The sequence below is a fragment of the Python bivittatus genome, unplaced genomic scaffold (assembly GCF_059951505.1).
Source record: "Python bivittatus isolate LINGU-HERP-01145 unplaced genomic scaffold, Pbiv_v1 ctg000080_np1212, whole genome shotgun sequence".
In the NCBI taxonomy this organism is placed as follows: domain Eukaryota; kingdom Metazoa; phylum Chordata; class Lepidosauria; order Squamata; family Pythonidae; genus Python; species Python bivittatus.
This window is the reverse complement of record NW_028277035.1, coordinates 39,340,913-39,359,362: the sequence shown is the minus strand read 5'-3', so window position 1 is coordinate 39,359,362 and position 18,450 is coordinate 39,340,913. Positions and strand designations below refer to the sequence as shown.

The 18,450-nt window shown below is 38.9% G+C and overlaps 2 long non-coding RNA genes across 3 annotated transcripts; one reads left to right on the top strand and one right to left on the bottom strand.

Moving 5' to 3' along the window:
• The first annotated feature begins 429 nt into the window (after positions 1-429).
• Positions 430-7,049, top strand: LOC112540090 (uncharacterized). Of its 2 annotated transcripts, XR_015794801.1 has the most exons (4): positions 430-1,903; positions 3,751-3,838; positions 4,495-4,606; positions 4,686-4,743. It is a non-coding gene; the product is annotated as an uncharacterized LOC112540090 (long non-coding RNA). The 2 variants fall into 2 exon arrangements; XR_003084158.2 differs by lacking the exons at positions 4,495-4,606; positions 4,686-4,743 and adding an exon at positions 4,967-7,049.
• A 5,543-nt stretch (positions 7,050-12,592) lies between these two features.
• Positions 12,593-17,883, bottom strand: LOC148216673 (uncharacterized). Its single transcript, XR_015794798.1, has 3 exons — positions 17,460-17,883; positions 14,385-14,606; positions 12,593-13,627 (listed from the first exon to the last, which is right to left on the bottom strand). It is a non-coding gene; the product is annotated as an uncharacterized LOC148216673 (long non-coding RNA).
• Positions 17,884-18,450: the final 567 nt, after the last annotated feature.

Here is an 18,450-nt window from a genome sequence, read left to right as displayed (position 1 = left end):
AGTGTTGACACATACATGTTCAAAAGCGATGGTGCTTACATCTTAATGCTCCATCCATGGTCTGGCCCATTTTGACCTCCCCTCCATGGATGCTACTAGTCCAGTGGAGTGTATGCACAAATATTTTGCCCTTGCCATCTCTGAAGGTAATTGGCATGCCAAATGTCCCAGGTTAATTCTGCTTTAAAAAAAAAAAGCAAGAAAGTTAATGATATTCTGATATTAGTTATGGATTTTATTAGTTATCGATTTTAATTCTAAGTGCTGAAACAACAGGTTAATCATAACAATAGCAGTATGTCAGTAGAGGTCTTACAAACTGTGAGAGGGATAAACTTTATTTTTTTTTAAGTTCTGTTTTTTTTTTAATTGACAATATGTTTCTGATTTTTTTTAATATTTATATTCTGGTTGGAGGGTCAAGGAAGGAGAAAGAAAAGCAATCCAGCAAGAAAATCTGTATGCTGCCAATACATCCAGTGAAATTACTTTCTTCTGAAACAATTCTAAACAGCTGGATAAGTATTATACATCTTAGCAGATTACTTCTGAAGGGATTCCAGAACATCTGTTCAAAATAAGTGTTGTTGTTTTCACTAGCTGTAGAAAATGTTTTACAAGCATACACAGTCAAAGAGTTATTAAAACAAAGCAGAAAAAAACTCAGCAGTAAATCATGAATGCTATATATGGCATGTTTCAAAAACCGTTTGGAAGAAGAGCTTCCGAGTCTCACATTAGCACACTCCTCTTGACCTCAGAAAGAGTTGTCTCAACTTTAATGAGTGGATTCTTTAAAGCAGTGAGCTCCTTTAGTGAATAGGAAGAAGGTATCATACTTGAATTTGGGGAAAACACATGAAGCCTTCTTCCAGATCATTTTTGAAGCCTGCAAAGCCCTAAAATATAACAGGATAAAAAGAAGACTGGCCCAAACTTGAAATATTAAAGCTACCCAGACAAAGTTAGTTTTATATGGAGCTTACTTTAGGTACACTAGCTTTCCCAACATGAAGTTTTTCAAATGGCTCGGCTTTTGACAATGTAGCTGGGAAGTTTATGACAGTTGGAGCTCAGCTTATCCACAGGACATCAGATGGAAGAAAGCTTAGACAGAGAGCAAAGTTGTCACTTTAGGCAGTAGATTTAGGATGTTGAGAAAGGGCAACAAAATGATAATTATGTAGTTAATGCTACTGCCAAGGAAGTAGCTTTTCTGACTCATGTGCCAAAATTAGCATGCAGCTCTTGATTTGCTGACCTTAACTTAGATGATAGCAGCAGTTATTGCTTCTCTTCCAATGCCTAAATGCCTTGAGCCTTCCCTGAGGCACTTGAGGTCAACTTATGTCCACCAGAAGATTCAAAAGCTCCTCTGTATGTGTGGAGTGATATCAAAAACAAGCTCCTCCACTCACAATTGTGTACAAGACAATTCTGCAAATATAAAGGGATATGTGAAAAGAGGAGAAGAAGCTCAGGCCAGAAAGCTCATGCAGGATGGGAAAACGTTGAGGAAACCAAAGGCATTTTCTTGTTCACTCTTTGGGATCCACATTTAGCAGACCATATGTCCATGAGTAGAACTAGACCCATTAAGTGCATCTAAAAGCAGATGCTTTAAGTCCAAAAGGACAAATAAGCCATGCCAAGGACGTTACATGCTATGAAAGAAAGGTTGCACCCCTGAGCTTTATATCTCATGACAGGGAGAAAGGAAGAGAAGGAAGGGAATACGATTTTTCCTGTAGCAAGCAGGCTAAACAAGAGAAGCTAAGATCGTTTCCTCCCTTGCAGCTTCTGGCAGTTTCTGGAGTCATCCAACCCTTGTTGTGGCAAAATAAGTAATGAGGACAGTGTTTATATCACTTCACTGATGGCTGGGTGATGGTAAGAACATGCTGTAAGTCACTAGTAGGTAAATGGCCTGAGAATATCAATCTTCCAGTCAAGGGAAGACAGAAGAATGCAAGCAAAGCACAAAGAAGGAGCCCCGTCCTGTCTTCTTCTACTGCTAAGGCTCCTTAGTGCAGAGGGAGCAGATGCTTCCACCAGAGCAGTGTTTCTCAACCTTGGCAACTTTATGATGAGTGGACTTCAACTCCTGTGGCTGGTTGGGGAATTCTGGGAATTGAAGTCCACTCATCTTAAAGTTGCCAAGGTTGAGAAACTGTGCACCAGAGGCTAACAGGTGTAAAGAACGTTCTGTGGCTTGGTTGTTCACTGTTTGCATCTGTTTTAGCAATGGTAATTTAGTAATTAGTAATTTAGAGTTTTGGATTTATTTTAGCAATTGTAAGCATCTCAAATATCTCTAAAGACAATTTGGAGTGCCTTCATTATAACAAATGGGGAGTTCAGTTTTATTACATATGAAACATTTATATATTGCCCTCCATCCAATACATTCCAGAGCAGTAGACAGCAAATGCATCATAAAACAGTGAAAACCATGACAATAACAATAAAATGAGACAGGCAGCAGCAAAAAATATAAAAGAGGCTGATACGTTTTTCATATTAAAATGCCCATGAAAATAGAAATATGCATAGTCCAGTTTAAGCAGGAGTTCAATAGATGCATTAGAATATTTTCTGGTGTCTGAATCAAAACCTTTTGCTGTACCTGGGTTGGTATAACAAGAAGAGGGAGAGAAGTTATGGGATGTATGTGAATTTGATCAGCGCAGGTCACAACCATTTGAGTGACAGCTTCAGCTGTCTTGCCTTCTCCCCCCCGCCCCCCCCCCCCCAGTTTGATTGTGCAGTGTGATACCCACCTCTGACACACAGTAAACACAGCCTTAGGAAAATGACAAGGATAGAACCTAAAATAGTTCATTAAAATTAACGCAAAGCCTGAGGCACTCTGAAATTGGTCTACTTTTTGCAAACTATTTTCCATAATAGAATACATTTTTGTACATTATTTTTATGAATAGATGCACTTTTACGTGACTTTTCCTTCACACATGGGGGGTGGGGGGGTGATAGCTCTGGTCTTTTTATTTTTTATTGATAGATTCATTACGGAATTTGGAGAACAATGAATTTCAAACCACATATTGGTCTGAAAATGCAAAATTAAGCAATTACATTCAGGAGGGAAGAAAATGAATTTCTCCACCATCCTATACATTCACATTATTCAGTTCCACTGTAGTTGATGACTTTACAATGTATAACTTGCAGCTGACTCTATTGATTCCACTGACAGCTGCATTTAAAGTATTACCTAAATTATAGCTGTTTTTTCCATGTAGGATGGCTTATGTACACATGGTTGCTTTTATGTGATGTTCAGAGAGCAGGTATTAGGTGCTGTTCCTGGAGAAGATACAACCCCACTCCCTACACACACACACACACACATAAAAGAAAGGAGCCATGTTGATCATAAGTGTGTGTGTGTGTGTGTGTGTGTGTGGGAACCCTTATACTTAGTGCAGGGCAACACTTTTTTTCTGTCAAATCAGAGGCACTAAGGAATGATTTCAAAAGTTTATAGTTGTTGTCTGACTTTGAGGTGGCCTAATAAAGATTATCACGTATCTGGATAATCCCTCATCTGGATGGAGAAAGCAAGTGCTTTTTTTCATGCAAATAATTTATTAGCAACAGGAAGCTGGACAAGAAGAATTCCTGTCCATTGTAAGAATGTGCCAAAGACCAGAGTTTGGCAAGTAGCATCCCGTTTTCCAAAAAAGTAATGTCCCATTGAATTTGACGTGAGACTTTTTTGTCCCACAGCTTCAGGAGTAACAAGGAATGGAGCACAAAAAGCAATGAAGTTTTATGCCTTTACTTCAGTCTAAGTCAGAAGAATCACACTGTCATTGTAAGTAGTCCTTTTTCTTGACACAGATTACAGCTCACCCAGATGCATGCTGAATGACGGGAAAAGCTACCATGGAAGGAATGTGTTAGAAAGTGATACCCGTGAAGAAAATGTTAATGACGGTGGAACATTTTTCGGGTCCAGTGGCACTTAAATAAGTTTGTAGACATTGTCTATGGCAGTGTTTTCCAAACTTGGCAACTTTAAGATGTGTGGACTTCAAGTCCCAGAATCCCCCAGCCAGCATGTGTGAACTTCAAGTCCCAGAATTCCTCAGCCAGCATGCTGTCTGGGGAATTCTGGGACTTGAAGTCAAGACATCTTAACCAAAAATCAGGAGGAGTCTGGCAGCATAGACCGTGTATACATAGCCTACAAACTGTTAAGGGCAAGGTCTGTAGCAATTCAGGATGAGTTTGGGATTGCTTCCCACATGATAGGTGCTCCTTCTTTCTACAGCCTGGTTTCAAGCTCACAATCCAGGGCAAAGTCTTCCAGCAACATTCAAAAGCACAGCTATCCTTGCTTCATTTGGAAGCCTAGCAAATGACTTATGAAACAGAAGTGCAGTTTACCTGCCTATATGTTAAATAGTTTTGCCAGAGGAAAAACAGGTTTTCTTTTTTTCTTTTCGCAACCCAATGGATTGTGGAAAGAAATTGCTACAATGCAGAAACTGAAGGCAACATTCCCCCGTCAAAGGCAGCAAAATGCGAAGCCATTAAGAGGACACGGATATTAACCCTGCGGAAAAGGGAGTAATATGAGGTATGGAAATGAAATGTGGCATATTTTTGTATTTTGATTTGGCACTAGCTTTTTTAAAACCATTTTTTTCCCTCCCTAGGGATGCCTCATAATGAATCTGACTGCTAAATATAATAGCCAGTTGCAACATAGAAAAGGCAAGTCCACATTAAACCAGTTTCATTTGTTTTTAGGTTGGCAAAATAATTGAGAGACAAGGCTGAAAGTTTCAGTCTGAAACAGAGTAGAATTTAGTTTAGTGGTGTCATCTACTGATCATTTCTTTTCCAGATTATAGATAAAAGCTGCAAATATGGGATTGGGAACTTTTAATTTGCATTTTCCCCTAGTTTACTGATCTTTCCCGTCTTACTTCTCCAGATAACATGGAATCTTGAGCTAAAATGATTTTGAGGATGCACATGCCGCTGAAGTGGAACAGAATTCTCCAACAGTATATTTCTGGAAAGTGCAGTATATATACATAAAATACAAAGATAGCCTTCTTTACGTGTTACTCCTGTAAAGTGGCTCCTTCTGAAAGAAAAGCTGTTGTGCTAGCCCTAACTCTGAGATTGGATCCAAATTTGTTGTACTACATAATGAGGGGAAGCTATTTGGGGGGGGGGGGTAAAGTTGATGGGGCCCAGATTTGTGCAGCCCAGCTTCCTTGAAACTACATGACCCCCCACCCCCGAAACTAGTAGCAGATCAAGGAGAGGTAATGTCTAGAGATCCAAAATTGCAGCACAGTTGATGATGAAAAGTAAGAACCTTGATGTTTTCAATGGAATTAAAAGATATAACCTTGAAGGAACAGGTCCAGGAATCAGCACAGAGGTTCCTGTAGCATATCAGGAAGAAAAGTTATTTATTTGAATTCTGGAATACATATCAATAATATAAATACTGTGATTAATTGATATGGATATATATATATATATAGTAAATCTTGGACATCCTTGTTTAATGGAATTCTTTACACTAAACTCAGTGGATTTTACATATCCAGCTGTGACTAACAGCTGGAAAACCAAACCACCAGAAGACCAACACAATGACATTTCTGACTAAAAGTGTCTTCCAGTTCCATTTAACCACAATTTCTTTTGAAGAGATTCTGAATGTAGTGGCACAAAGTTTTCCCCCTTTTGTATATAATCCATGGATGCAATCACTCTAGGGTCAGTTGAAATCAGTAGGCTGGTAACTTGAGCAGTTTCTTACTTTATGAATTATGCCTTTTTTCCCCTAAAGGAAAGCATTTTGGTCTTTTAATAAGGACAAAGGATTGTTTTCAAATAGACCTGAATGATCTGAACAGGATCTTACTATTATTAATTTTCATACAGGAGGAACTTCAAGATGTCTGCATGGTTTTTTTTTAAACAATACCTACGTAGGGTTTTCAAATATATTGGAGCTACTCCAATAACAATGTCTATTCCTGAATTTAAGAAAGGAATAACACTCTGAGAAAATCCTAGAATTCTTTTGTGTGGAATGCCATGTCTGGATAATCATGCTGGAACAATTTTTCCCTTCTTTCTTCCTTTCGCTTCTTCCCACCATAGCCCCTTTGTGAAGCTACAGTGGGTGTCTTCATTTCACCTCAATCCCTTTTGTGAATGGAAGGAAGTGCAGTAAATTTCAAATTCTGGATAGCTCTTGTTTTCTCTTCACAGTTTTTGACTCTTGAAGCTGCAATTTGTGCAAAACACAGCTGCCCAATTGCTAAATGGGCAGCCAAACGAGGCATATAATTTAGTTCTAAAAGTGCTGTACAGTACTGGCTGTTTATGAGATACCAGGCACATCTTAAAGTATTAATATTTGCCTATAAAGTATAAAGCCCTGAATGGCTTAACACCCAAGTACTTAAAAGTTTGCCTCTCATAATACTTTCCAATATCTGCATGAAGACCCACTGTGGAGAACCTCCTAGTGGTCCCATCAGCTCACAGTATAGTGGCCAGAAATGGGGCCTCCTCAATCGCAGTGCCTCACTTAGAATCTCTCACCCAGGGGAGATCACAATTAAAATCATGCTTGTTTATCCAATAATTTGTGGGATAACACATCCTCCAGGACCAGGCTGTCTTTTACATTGCTTATCATAATATTCTTCTTTTCCAAAATGAACTTTTTTTTTGCATTTATTCTTTTTAAAGGTTTTATTTTTTAATTTTTCATATATTTATTGTTGATGGTTTTATTTTAAGGAAATTTTAAAATTGTTCTTGTGGACTGCTCTGAGCTGTGCTGTGAGATTACAACAGTACAAAAATAAAATCAATAAATAATGTATTAAAATTGATGCTGATGCTGATGACAGTGGAGGGGGAAAGTTTAACACAATTCCATGCTGAAATTTCAAGGGCAGCTGGTATTTCTGGTGATATGTAATTTCTCACAGAACTCTGGCAGCGGCCAATCTGACAGAAGCTTATATAAGTCACTATAGAAGAAGGATGAATGGATAAATAATGTTGCAACATACAATATTTAAAATGCCATTAAACATGTTCAGACTAAATAGCTGTTCTTTTAAATATGCAAACTATTCCAAATGTTGTCTTTCTTTTATATGACACAGTTTTTGGCACTGCAAGCACACAGCCTAAGAGCAGATGAAATAGTTCACAAGAAACATTTCAGTGTATGTGTAAAGTTTAGTATATTTTTGTCTATTCTGGGGGCTCCATTTACTTTTCATGAACTCTGGTAAGCTGTAGATAGTATCAAGCAAAGCTTCTCACCTGAAGATCTCTTCAGATTGGAAAATGTGCCTACTTTTTCAGTAAGAAAATACCTGCTCCTTGGGTAGGTGGAAGCTCAGTTGTGTTGTATTGTGCCATTGTAAAGTTTTATGACATGTTATTTATGACGATATATTCAACAGCAAGACCTTGCTGAATTGTCCTGAAATCTGTTGCTACCTCCCACAGGGAGGCAGATCGGAAAGGCTGTGAGGTTCATTTTTAATTTTTCATGGGGCAAAAGCAAGAGAGCTCATCCTGTCTAAAGAGCTGATAAATAAGGAAGCTATATATTTCCAGAACTACTTCTCTGGTTTCTTAATGAAACTAAGCTGCTGAGATATTTACAGACCTAGTTTAGAGGGACAGAAATAAAAGAAAGCAGAAGACAAAAGGAACAAACAGTTCTGGTACATCTTTCTTGGTACATCTGGAGTTTTTCTTCTCTGTAGTTCAATGTAAATCAAAGGAACTGACTACCAGTGGGGTGTAGACAGGCCTTCTTCCTCCCTCATTTTATTAAATGATAAATCTTGGTTTCAATTTTCATTAACAAGACAGCAGCTCTGGCCATGTGTTCAATGGTATTTCAGAATGCTTCTTGCATTTCATCTCCATTTTAATGACTGAAAGGAATACTTGGTACTAGAAGATTCATAAGGGAAAAAAAGATGGTTTGAGGTTAGTGCAATGTAAGCAAGCTTTATGCAAGAGATGAATGTCTGCACTGACAATCTGCTCCAAAGGGTTTGCAGCCTGGGATGCATGCCTGCTGCCCTTTGTTGTTCCCACAAACCCCACCACTGCTTCTTGTTTCTCTTCGTGCCCAAGTTAGATGTGACATGGGAGCTTTGATGAAATACATACCAAAGTCTTTGTTCCAGAGAGCTGCTTATTTGTCTGGAGAATTTGTGACAATTGACATATTAATTGTGGCACGTTGGCCTGGCTGAAGCATCATTAGAATGCTCATATAAATTTTGCATGGACCAGCACATTTTAGAAGAACATTTAGATGTGCTTGTAGCTGTACTTTTTACAGGGCTAAGTATTTTATCCTCGGCTGTTATCCCAGTTTTATGGTTCATTTTATGGATTCTTCCTTCTCTTTTTCCTACTGCTGTCATTTTTGGTATTATTACTAGACAATTCTTATATTCCATTGACATGTATTTGACCAGATCTGCATTCACTTATCCCTGGACAAAGCAAATGTTATTCTATGAATGTTCAACATTTCCAACTCAGCATAGGAACATATTTAATCAAAAGCCATTTAGCTTCTTTTAACTAAATTTGGATACTTCAGCTACAACCTAGAGATAAACTTTTGTGGTGTCAAGTCTGAATATAGATTTGTATCTTTGCCCTTGAGGGAATTGTGATCTTAGTTCAGCAGAATGCTGTTACATCTGACTTTTAACTGAAAAAGCCACAAATTTATTGCTAACTGGTCACCAGCTGGTTTCAGTTTCCAAGCCACTAACCAATACATAGAGGTGAATGGCAAAAGCAGCTAAAAAGGATGTGCAATAACCCAAAATTGGCCAAACAAGTGATATGTGCTCTGTAGTATTAGCTTGTGATTGGCTGGGTTCAGCAAACAAGGCTAAAAACCTGCTGTGAGTTAGAAAGTTGAATGAACCTTATTTTATAGCTCTTACCCTGCATATAGACACAAGCAAACTGGCTCTGGCTTTCCTATTCTCATATAAATCCTGGGGCAAATTAATTTTTCTTAACCCAGGCCTTCTGAAATCAAGGAATGGATCAGTTGCAAATCCTACTAATCTTAGTTGCTGGTGCTGATCATAGCTGCCTATTTTCACCATTGTAGTAAATATCAGGAACATGCAAACTACCATAGATGTCATAAATGGAACACTGGCAACAGAAAAAAGAGGTGACTAGCTATCAGCAAAAGACATGCATTAATCCCTATAGCAAATAAAAATATAGATTATATTAAAACATTTGGAAATATCTCAGGCCAGGAGCAAACAATGGTTAAGATTTGAGATGTCCATTCCCTGAACACCTAGTTAAATAATAGAAAGTTTGCCAAAGGTCCAGGAATTTAAGTGAGCAAATGCGTGCTAATATCCTAGAAAACTGTATTTCATAAAATGGGAAGGGTCCATTTGCTACCAAAACTAGGCAACAGCGTCAAAAAAACAAAACAAGCAGCAACAAAAAACAGCTTCAAAAGAAACATGTAAGAGTTAGAGTGGAGGTTTTTGAACTTTTTGCCATCACCACTCCTTTTAGTGTAACCTTAATGTACATACCTCCCTTAAAAATCCAAACATCACAATGAACACAAATGAACAACAAAAACGATACAACAAATCTTTATCTTTAGTAAAGACATAAAAAAAGCAAAGTTTGTGCCTCCTCCATCACCATATTACTCACCTGAAACTAGTATTTTGGGAAAGGTGGATTTATTGTAACCATGTATAACTAAAAGGTTCTTCACACCTGCCCTGGACTCTGTCTGCACCTCCCCAAGAGAGTACACCTCACCATTTGGGAAACCCTGAGAAAGCCAAACGGTAGCAAGGGTAACCAACCGTTCATAACAAAGAACAATACCCCCAAAGAAAGAGCCTTCAGTAGTCTATCCTGATGTAACAGGAGAAACTGAGATTGTGAATGTTGGCTTTGCCTCTTTCACTCATTGCTATTGTCAAGTGGCCTCCATTGTAGAGGAACATCTTGTTCACAGCACATACTTTTTGTTCACTCAGCAACACAATGAATGTGGCTGGGAAATATATGGAAGACTAAAAGCCAACAGCTCCTATACCTTCTCCTTGTTGGCAGGACAGGGTCTTGAGCTCCATCTGTTTTATTCAAACAAATCTTTGCCACATGTTAGCGTAAGAAGGAAATGTGTGCTCCTTTTTCAATTTCTTAGTGCCTCAGAGAGATAGACACAAGCTTATCTCATTGAAAAAAACACTATTTTTCCTTAGAATAGGCTATTTGAAGTCTGTTGCTTTGTAAGAAGAATCTTAAAGACTTATCTTTTATAGAAGACCTCCTAGTTGCTGAGAATATAATTTAACTTACGTCCAGTCATGCTAACAATATTAGTATCATATGTTACACAAGAAAGTTGCAGCTGAAGCTGTCCAGGTGAAAAGCGTATTTCTTTAAAATGTTAACTACAGCCTATCCAACATCTCCACAAAAGAGGATGATAATTATAAGATGATTTTATGGAATTGGCTGTTATCTTCCAACCTATTGTTGTTGCTCAGATCAATCCAAGGATGCAAATTTGTCTTGGAATATTCAGATCTCAGCAAGAAAGGCTTCAGTCAGGCTCACTTTACTTGGGCCTCTCAAACTTGATGGGCCCTAAAAACTGCACCCTCTTCTCATAATGTAAGAATTCACATGCTCAAATAAAAAGACCGTAAGACTCAAGGCTCTTCTTGTTCTACTTTGTTCCTGGTTGCCTAGAAACCTTTGAACACATGGCTCTGATCCAGCTCTATTATGCACATTGTCTTGAAACTATAAGGGTTGGAAATTGCATGGAAAGATTGGTGAATCATATCAATTTCTACTCGATCCTGGGAATATGGTAGTAACTAAGCAGGAAAAATATAATGAATATATCTTATAATTTCCACACTAGAAGCTGTTTTTGTAAAGAAGCTCTTAAGAGTCACATCAACAGCCCACCCAAGGGGGGAAAAATGTTTCACTGGTCAGAATGTTGAGAAAGCTTCGTCACAGAAATGGGTGTCCATGAAAAATATTATCGAAAAATTTTCTATCCACAGCCCAACCATGCCTCTTCCAAACTGTGGCCCTCCCCAAATCCCTGGTGAGTATAATCAAGGGTCCTGCTGACTGGGGATTATATGAATTGGCATTCAACATATTAGTAAAGCATAAGCATGGGAAGGGCTGCTCTAGTGTCCAGTGTGCAGATATTAGTTTTGTTTTTTCTACTGTAAGGAAGACTCACTAGAGGGCTGTCACATGTTCAAAACACATGCAAGGGAGTTGCAAGGTTGCAGTAACTTAGCATCTCCAACTATAGATGTGTGTACTGGACACAATTCTACTCAAGGATGTTGCACAGGTACCCAAGTATATGTACATGGCTTCTCCTCATGCCGATGAATCTTAACTGATCCAGGATTTTTCCTCTTATGAAGAAGTCCTATTTGTAGAGAGTTAATCAGATGCACATTTTTCCTTTCTACCAAGGGGTATTTTCTGTGCATATGACTAAAATAGAGCTGGCCAGCATAACCTCCCTTAGGTGAGCTTTTGTGGTATTTGAGGTTTATTCTCTAGTATGTAAGCCAGAATGCCAGCAGAGATCCAAGAAACAGAAGATTAAAATGAAACAATGTATTTTGCCCAGTAAAAGGTCCAAATCATTGTTGTTTACAGTTTAATTAAGAAGCCTAGCTTTTTCTCTCTTTCTTCGCTGGAACATATGGACACAGGCAGTGGGAAGAATAATATTGCAAAGGGATATTGCAAGATGCAGTGGATGTAGCATTTAGGACAGTCTTGCTTATTGTATCAGCATTCCTTGAATAATGAACTCTTTCAGTCCATTTCCAGTTTTCTAATCACCACAGAGAGAAAATAAGGGTTAGCACACTAGTCCTGCACTTTCTCCCTCCAACTCAATCAGGAACCCGGAATGAAAAATTGGTGTGGATTGAAATACTGGTCTCTGACCAATAATGTTAAATATACACTATCTAAGGTGAATCATCTCAATGCATGAGTGCAGCTCATAATTTACAGGTCAGGCAAAATAGATCCAATACATTTCCCATTTTCTCTTTCACTGTTCTCTTGACAATTGGTCTTGTAACTCAGATAGCTCTTTGTCCTGAAGGCACTTTCTGGAAATGACGCAGAAGAACCTTCTAATTAGCCAGGCTGTCTTTGTGTCATGTTGAATCACTTGGGAATTCTTAAAAACATTTTCCTTTTTTTAAAGGATGTTGCATAACAGTTTCAGTATCTTAATTTGTATGGGTTTCTCTCTTCCTTGTGTTGACTGTGAAAGCCCAAGAGTCTTAATCTCCATGCATTAACATTAAGAAAATGACACACAGTGACATCTACCTTCAGACAGAAGCACCTGCTTTCATAATAGGACCTCAGGGAACCTCAGAATAATTAAATCCCAGTTAGCTGATGATATGATGGCAGTTTTTACAATGTTGATATAAAATGAGACACCTTGCAAGTTTTTGTTCATATGACCCTGAAATAAATTTTATTTCTGAAATAGCTTTGGAGAGAAAATTCATATTGAATTGTTTTACTTTTTAATAAGTACTTTTCTTTTTCTAAAAATAAATCAGATCACCTCTGAACACAATGCCCTCAAAATAAACAGACAAATGGAACTTAATGGAGTTAAAATATACAAAGTAAAACTTCATTTTCACCAGACTTCCAAGCTTCAGCTGATTCTCACAGCTTTTATTAGATTGGCTTTTTTTTTTTTTTTTGGTCTGGGGATTAAGGCATCAGGCTAGAAAGCAGGAGACTGTGAGTTCTAGTTCTGCCTTAGGCTGGGTGACCTTGAGGCAGTCACTGTCTCTCAGCCCACGATGTCAGTCTCGGGCAACAAGCCGGTTGGCCAATTCTTGTCACAACCAATGGATCAAAATTTGGTTGATCTGAAAAAAAAAAAGTGGACCCTGCACCTGCCAGAAAAATGCTAGGAAGAAAAAAAAATAGTTTGGCTTTAACACCAATAAATTGGCTTTAACACCACCACATCTAGATGAATTCATTAATAAATGCATTTCAATTCCTTGCATGTCATAACAATTACAACAGTTAAATTGATTGATTATGTCCCATCAAGTTGTTTTCGACTTCTAGCAACCACATAGATAGATTTTCTCCATGACAGTCTATCCCTAACCTGTTCTTTCAGGTCTCCCAACGGTGCACCCATTGCCACTATAACTGAATCCATCCACCTTGCTGCTGGTTGTCTTCTTCTTCTCTTTCCTTCCACCTTTCCCAACATTAGAGCCTTTTCTAGACAGCCATGTCTTTGCATAATGTGTCCAAAGCAGGATAATTGGAGCCTGGTCATTTGTGCCTTGAATGAGAACTCTGGGTTGATTTGTTCGATGATCCATTTGTTTGTTTTCTTGGCTGTCCACGGTCTTCTCAGGAGTCTTCTCCAACACCAAAGTTCAAAGGCATCCATATTCTTCCTATCCTGCTTCTTTGAAATCCAGGTTTCACTTCCATAGAGTGTCACAGGGAATGCCTAGCAAAGAAACAGAAGCTAAGCCCATGCTGATCAAAAACTTTTTAAATCCAACATTTAGTCTCCACAGTCAAAGAGATACTATGGGAAATCCCCAAACAGCCCATGGACGCAATAGTACTCTCCTTGTATCAGCGGATATTGAGATCCTAGATCCAGTGCTGGAAGTAATATTTAGCCATCATGATATCGGCCAATAAGGCCACTCTTCAATGGACTTACCTAATCCTTGTTTAAAGCTTTTTGAGTTGCTACGATTTTGAATTTTTATACTATTGAATATTATTAGTATTATTCAAAAAGTTAATATATCCTTATCTACTTTTTCCACACCATGCATAATTATCTGCCATGCATCTGTCATATTAACTCCCCCCCCTTACTTTTCTATATTTCTCAGCTAAGAAGCACTGCATACTGTAACCTTTTCTCATGGGGAAGTTGCTCCAATCATTTGATCATTTACACTGCTCCTTTCACCATCTTTCTCTAGCTCTGCAATTTCCCTTTCAAGATGCAACAACCAGAACTGTATAGAATAGTGTGTTTCAGGAATTGTCACAGTAATTGATACTGACTGTTCTATTTCTTTCCTAATGGTGTTTAGGATGGAACCTGGCTTTTCATAGGAGCTGATGTTTTGACTTGGTGGCCTTCCTTGACTTCAATATGCCTTTCCTGGCAGGTCACCTCCAGTTCCAGTTTAGGCCTTATCAGTAAAATTAGGATTTGGGGCCATCACATCACATTTGCTTACAATGAACTGCATTCATTTTAATTCTCCTTTCTCCAGTCTGGGGAGATCCTTTCGCAGCTCTTCAGCTTTTTGTTTTAAGCACTTTGAATAATTCAGTGTCATCAGTAAATTTGGCTCCTTCACTGCCTACTCCTTGCTCCAGATAATTCATGAAGGCTAGTCTGAACATAAGACATTATTCCCATCTTCATGGAAAGCACCAAACTTCATGGAGTTCAATACCTGCAAAAAGAGAAGAATATTGGAAACTAAAAATGAAATTGTTCCACTATTATCCACTCTCAGTCAAAATTGTAATTACACATTTTGCCATCCTGGGTCTTATCTTACTGACCCATATTGTGGAATTACACAAAGCATATCTAGAAGCTTTTGTAGTGGCTATGATGGTTGCAGTTTCTAATTCTCCTTTGTTTTTGTTTTCTTTTGCCCAAATGGTTGATTTTTTTTAAAAAAATAGGAATCAGCTACTCAAGGCTGAGTATGCATAACCCCCATTTCCCCCAGGAATTCCTTCACTACATCACCAGTCCCATGTATTTGAACTTTTCTCTCAACAATGAATCACAGTTTAATTAAGATGAGACCCATAGATGTGGCAAAGAATAAAATGCCTTATTTCCCAAGATATTCTTCCCCTGCTCAGTTTGGAAGATACAGTCTGAATGCTACCTTTTACATTTCAGCTTTCTCTCACTCTGTCTGCTTAGTCTGCATCTCAGATAAAGAAATGAACAGATCAACTTTTTTTTACCATTTTCATATGTGCATTGTGCAAAACAAAAAAAAAATCTTAAAATTTAGCAATTTAATACAGGACTTTTACCTGTAATTTTTTAAAAATAAAAGGAAGATGTATCCTATCTCAAAAGGCAGACCAAAAATTTCCAGACTATTAGTATTTTTAATTGAATGAGATGTCCACAAAGTCTGGGGTGTAAATGAGATGTTAACCCTAAAAAATTAACTAAATGAGATGTCCATTGAATCATGTGGTAATAAAGAGAGATAAAAAGAGGAACTGATTTGTCAGGAAAGCAGTCATATCTAGCTTTGATCTATTCTTCTACTCAGCTTTCTTCCTTCTGCTCCCATTGCTTGGGGTTCTACATTCTGTTTTATGCCCTCTCATTAGTCATCGAGAGGCAACCATCTCAAACTGCAGATTCTAGGAATGGGGACCAGTTACAAATATAGGCCATGTAGCTTAGAGGGGTGCAATAGGGTCCAGCCTGCATTTTCAAAGCTGTTGTCCTCAGGTAACAATGGAAGACACTGCCCCATTCACAGTACTGAAGAAAGATTCAGTGATTGTGCTTACAGGTAGTCCTTGACTTATGACCATTCATTCAGCAATTGTTTGAAGTTATGATGGTGCTGAACGAAGGAACTTACAACCGGTCCCTGAAATTACAGCCGTTGCAATGCCCCCGCGGTCATGTGATCAAAATTCGGGCACTTTGCAGCCTGCCTGCCCTTGACCACAAGGGCACTTCAACTCCCCCCACCCACCTATCTCCCCCATCTATGCCCTTTTGGCCCTCCGCACTCCTCACCCCTCTACCACCCCAGCTGACCTTCGCTGTCTTCTTGCTCCCACTCCTGACCAAGCATGCCTGGCCTGCCCTTCGCGAGGCAGCTGCTCACTGCACAAGGCTTTTTTCCCAAGGTTGCACATGGTGGTTCCCTCACAAGACCTGGGAAAGATCCTCACATGGCCAGCAGCTGCCTCACGAAGGGCCAGAGTGGGCATGCCTCGTCAGCAGCAGGAGCAAGAAGATGGCGAAGGTCAGCTGGGGTGGTGGTGGGCAGGGTGGCAGGGGTCTTGGAGTGCAGGGTGGCTAAGGCGACTGCAGCTGGGCCTGCGCTGGGACAGCTGGGGCTTCCTGGGGCATGGTGGCTTTGCACCACATTGCTGGGCCGGGCTGAGGCTGGGGCTGGAGCTTCATGGCTTCTCTCCATGAAGGAGAGAAAGTAATGTTGTTTCTTTATGCTAATTCTAAGAATCCCATGGGCTATAAGATCCAGTCTATGTCAGAGATTGCAGGCTTTCCAAAGATGGACTGTGACTGTCAGTTCCCCTTCAATAGTTTTACTACATATCAATAAAGTGGTCCAGGGTGAGAGGAAATAACAATAGATTACTACAGGTTTTTAAAAAATTCTTATATAAAATCATTGATAAATACAAATACAATGATTTGCTATTCTCCCTTCCCACTTCTTTATTTTTAATCCTCATTTCTGCAATCAATAACAATTAAGTAGTTTCCTTTCATGTTGATTATTAGGGCAAAGGATATTTTGTGGTGGTACAATATGAAAGAAGGAATGACTGAGCTTAATTTATGACTACATGTCTTTATTGGGCTTGCTAGAATCCCCTGATTTTACTGGCCTTGGGATCACTATTAAAGAAATCTTAATATCCTAAGAGGAGGTTGCTTTTAGTTATTTCTATTTGTCAACAAGCTCAGACAACAAGTATTCTGGCTTTATAAGCAGCATCTTAATGAATGGCTTCTTTACATATACATCTCCCTCCTTATGTAGTTTGAATAGGCATGATGGACTGAAAATGAACATTTCAAAATATGAAGTACAGGCATTTGTGTTATCAGATCCAGGGCTGGCATTTCAGTTTCCAAAGGCCCTTTCTCACATCACTCCCAGGACTCTCTTCTCTGAGTTGCTGATGGTTGCTGGATGGCAGCCATTATAAATTCCCATGCAGAAATAGTGCAATGATAGTTAGTTGCCTGTCACTGTCCTGATGGGGTGATGTGCTATCCAAGAGGTAGGGAAAAATCACTACAAGAAGAGATTTGTATGTGAAGTGTAAGGCTTTGAGTATAAAAGCTTGATCCTTAGGGAATTCCAATTTGGAAGTGTTTATCCCATTGCTATTCCCAGATGAAAGGAATTAAAATCAGAACTGGGACTTAAATCTTCCTATCTCAGTCCTATATTTTAGCTCCTCCTCCTCCTTTTTTTTTTTTTTTTATCTGAATCCTGGCTGCAACTCTAGGCCAGGGTCACGTTAGGGACCTGCTGAAGGAGTATTCCTACCAGTACCATTGCCAATATCTTCATTTCCTCTTCCTCCTTGCCAGACCAGCATATCCCTCGCCAAACTGACTGCTATGGAGTCTGAGAGAGCCAGGAATCTGAGGATGGCTGGGGGATGTGGACTGAAACAACCAAGACAATCGAGAAAGAATGAGTTACTATGTTGGGTCTGAGCTTTTAAAATCTATTAAGTGACAGGTTTAGAAGGATACCAGGAGACTTGTCTGCTGCATCCTTGCTGCACAATGATGCTGTTAAAGTAAAAAGATGAGTAGCTATCTTGAAGATTTTTGTTTCTTAAAGTAGAGATGATATTGATTCCTGCTCTCAAATTACATTACCCATGTGATGGTTAAACCCATGTGAGTAAACCATTCACTTGAGCAGATTTCCCACACAAAACCAGCTTGCATTATGTACTGTTTTTCCTTAGGTTTTTAATCTTACTTGCTTATGATTTCTCACCCCTTTTATATGCTTTGCATAACACTGCTTACCCCAAAAGGGAATACCATAAAGGACATGTATGTATGTATGTATGTATGTATGTATGTATGTATGTGTGTATGTATTCTGTCTGATGCTGTATAGTGGAATAAAAAATTGCTGTTCAGCAATTGATGTGGACACCATCTGTGAGTGCAGGAACATTCACAGGATTGTGATAGTGTAAACAGCTCATAGCTTTCCTACTCTGGAAAACTGGTACTAAATTATACTGAGTACAATGTTTGTATCCACCCCATATACTGCAGGTTTAGTGCTTGGATGGCTCATTAACTAATAATAATGAGTCAGAGTGCTGAGCTCGTGGGCACTGTAAATGATACAGTGTAGGGAGACACTATAAGGATGCAGAATTTCAATGAGGCTGATATAAAAAGCCCCAGGAAAATGTCACCATTTATTCTTCTGCTGTGAAACGAACATTCCCTCTGGTCCGGACAATCAAGCACAGGCCCATCCTCAGCTGGGCTCTTTCTGGCCAATGTTCATT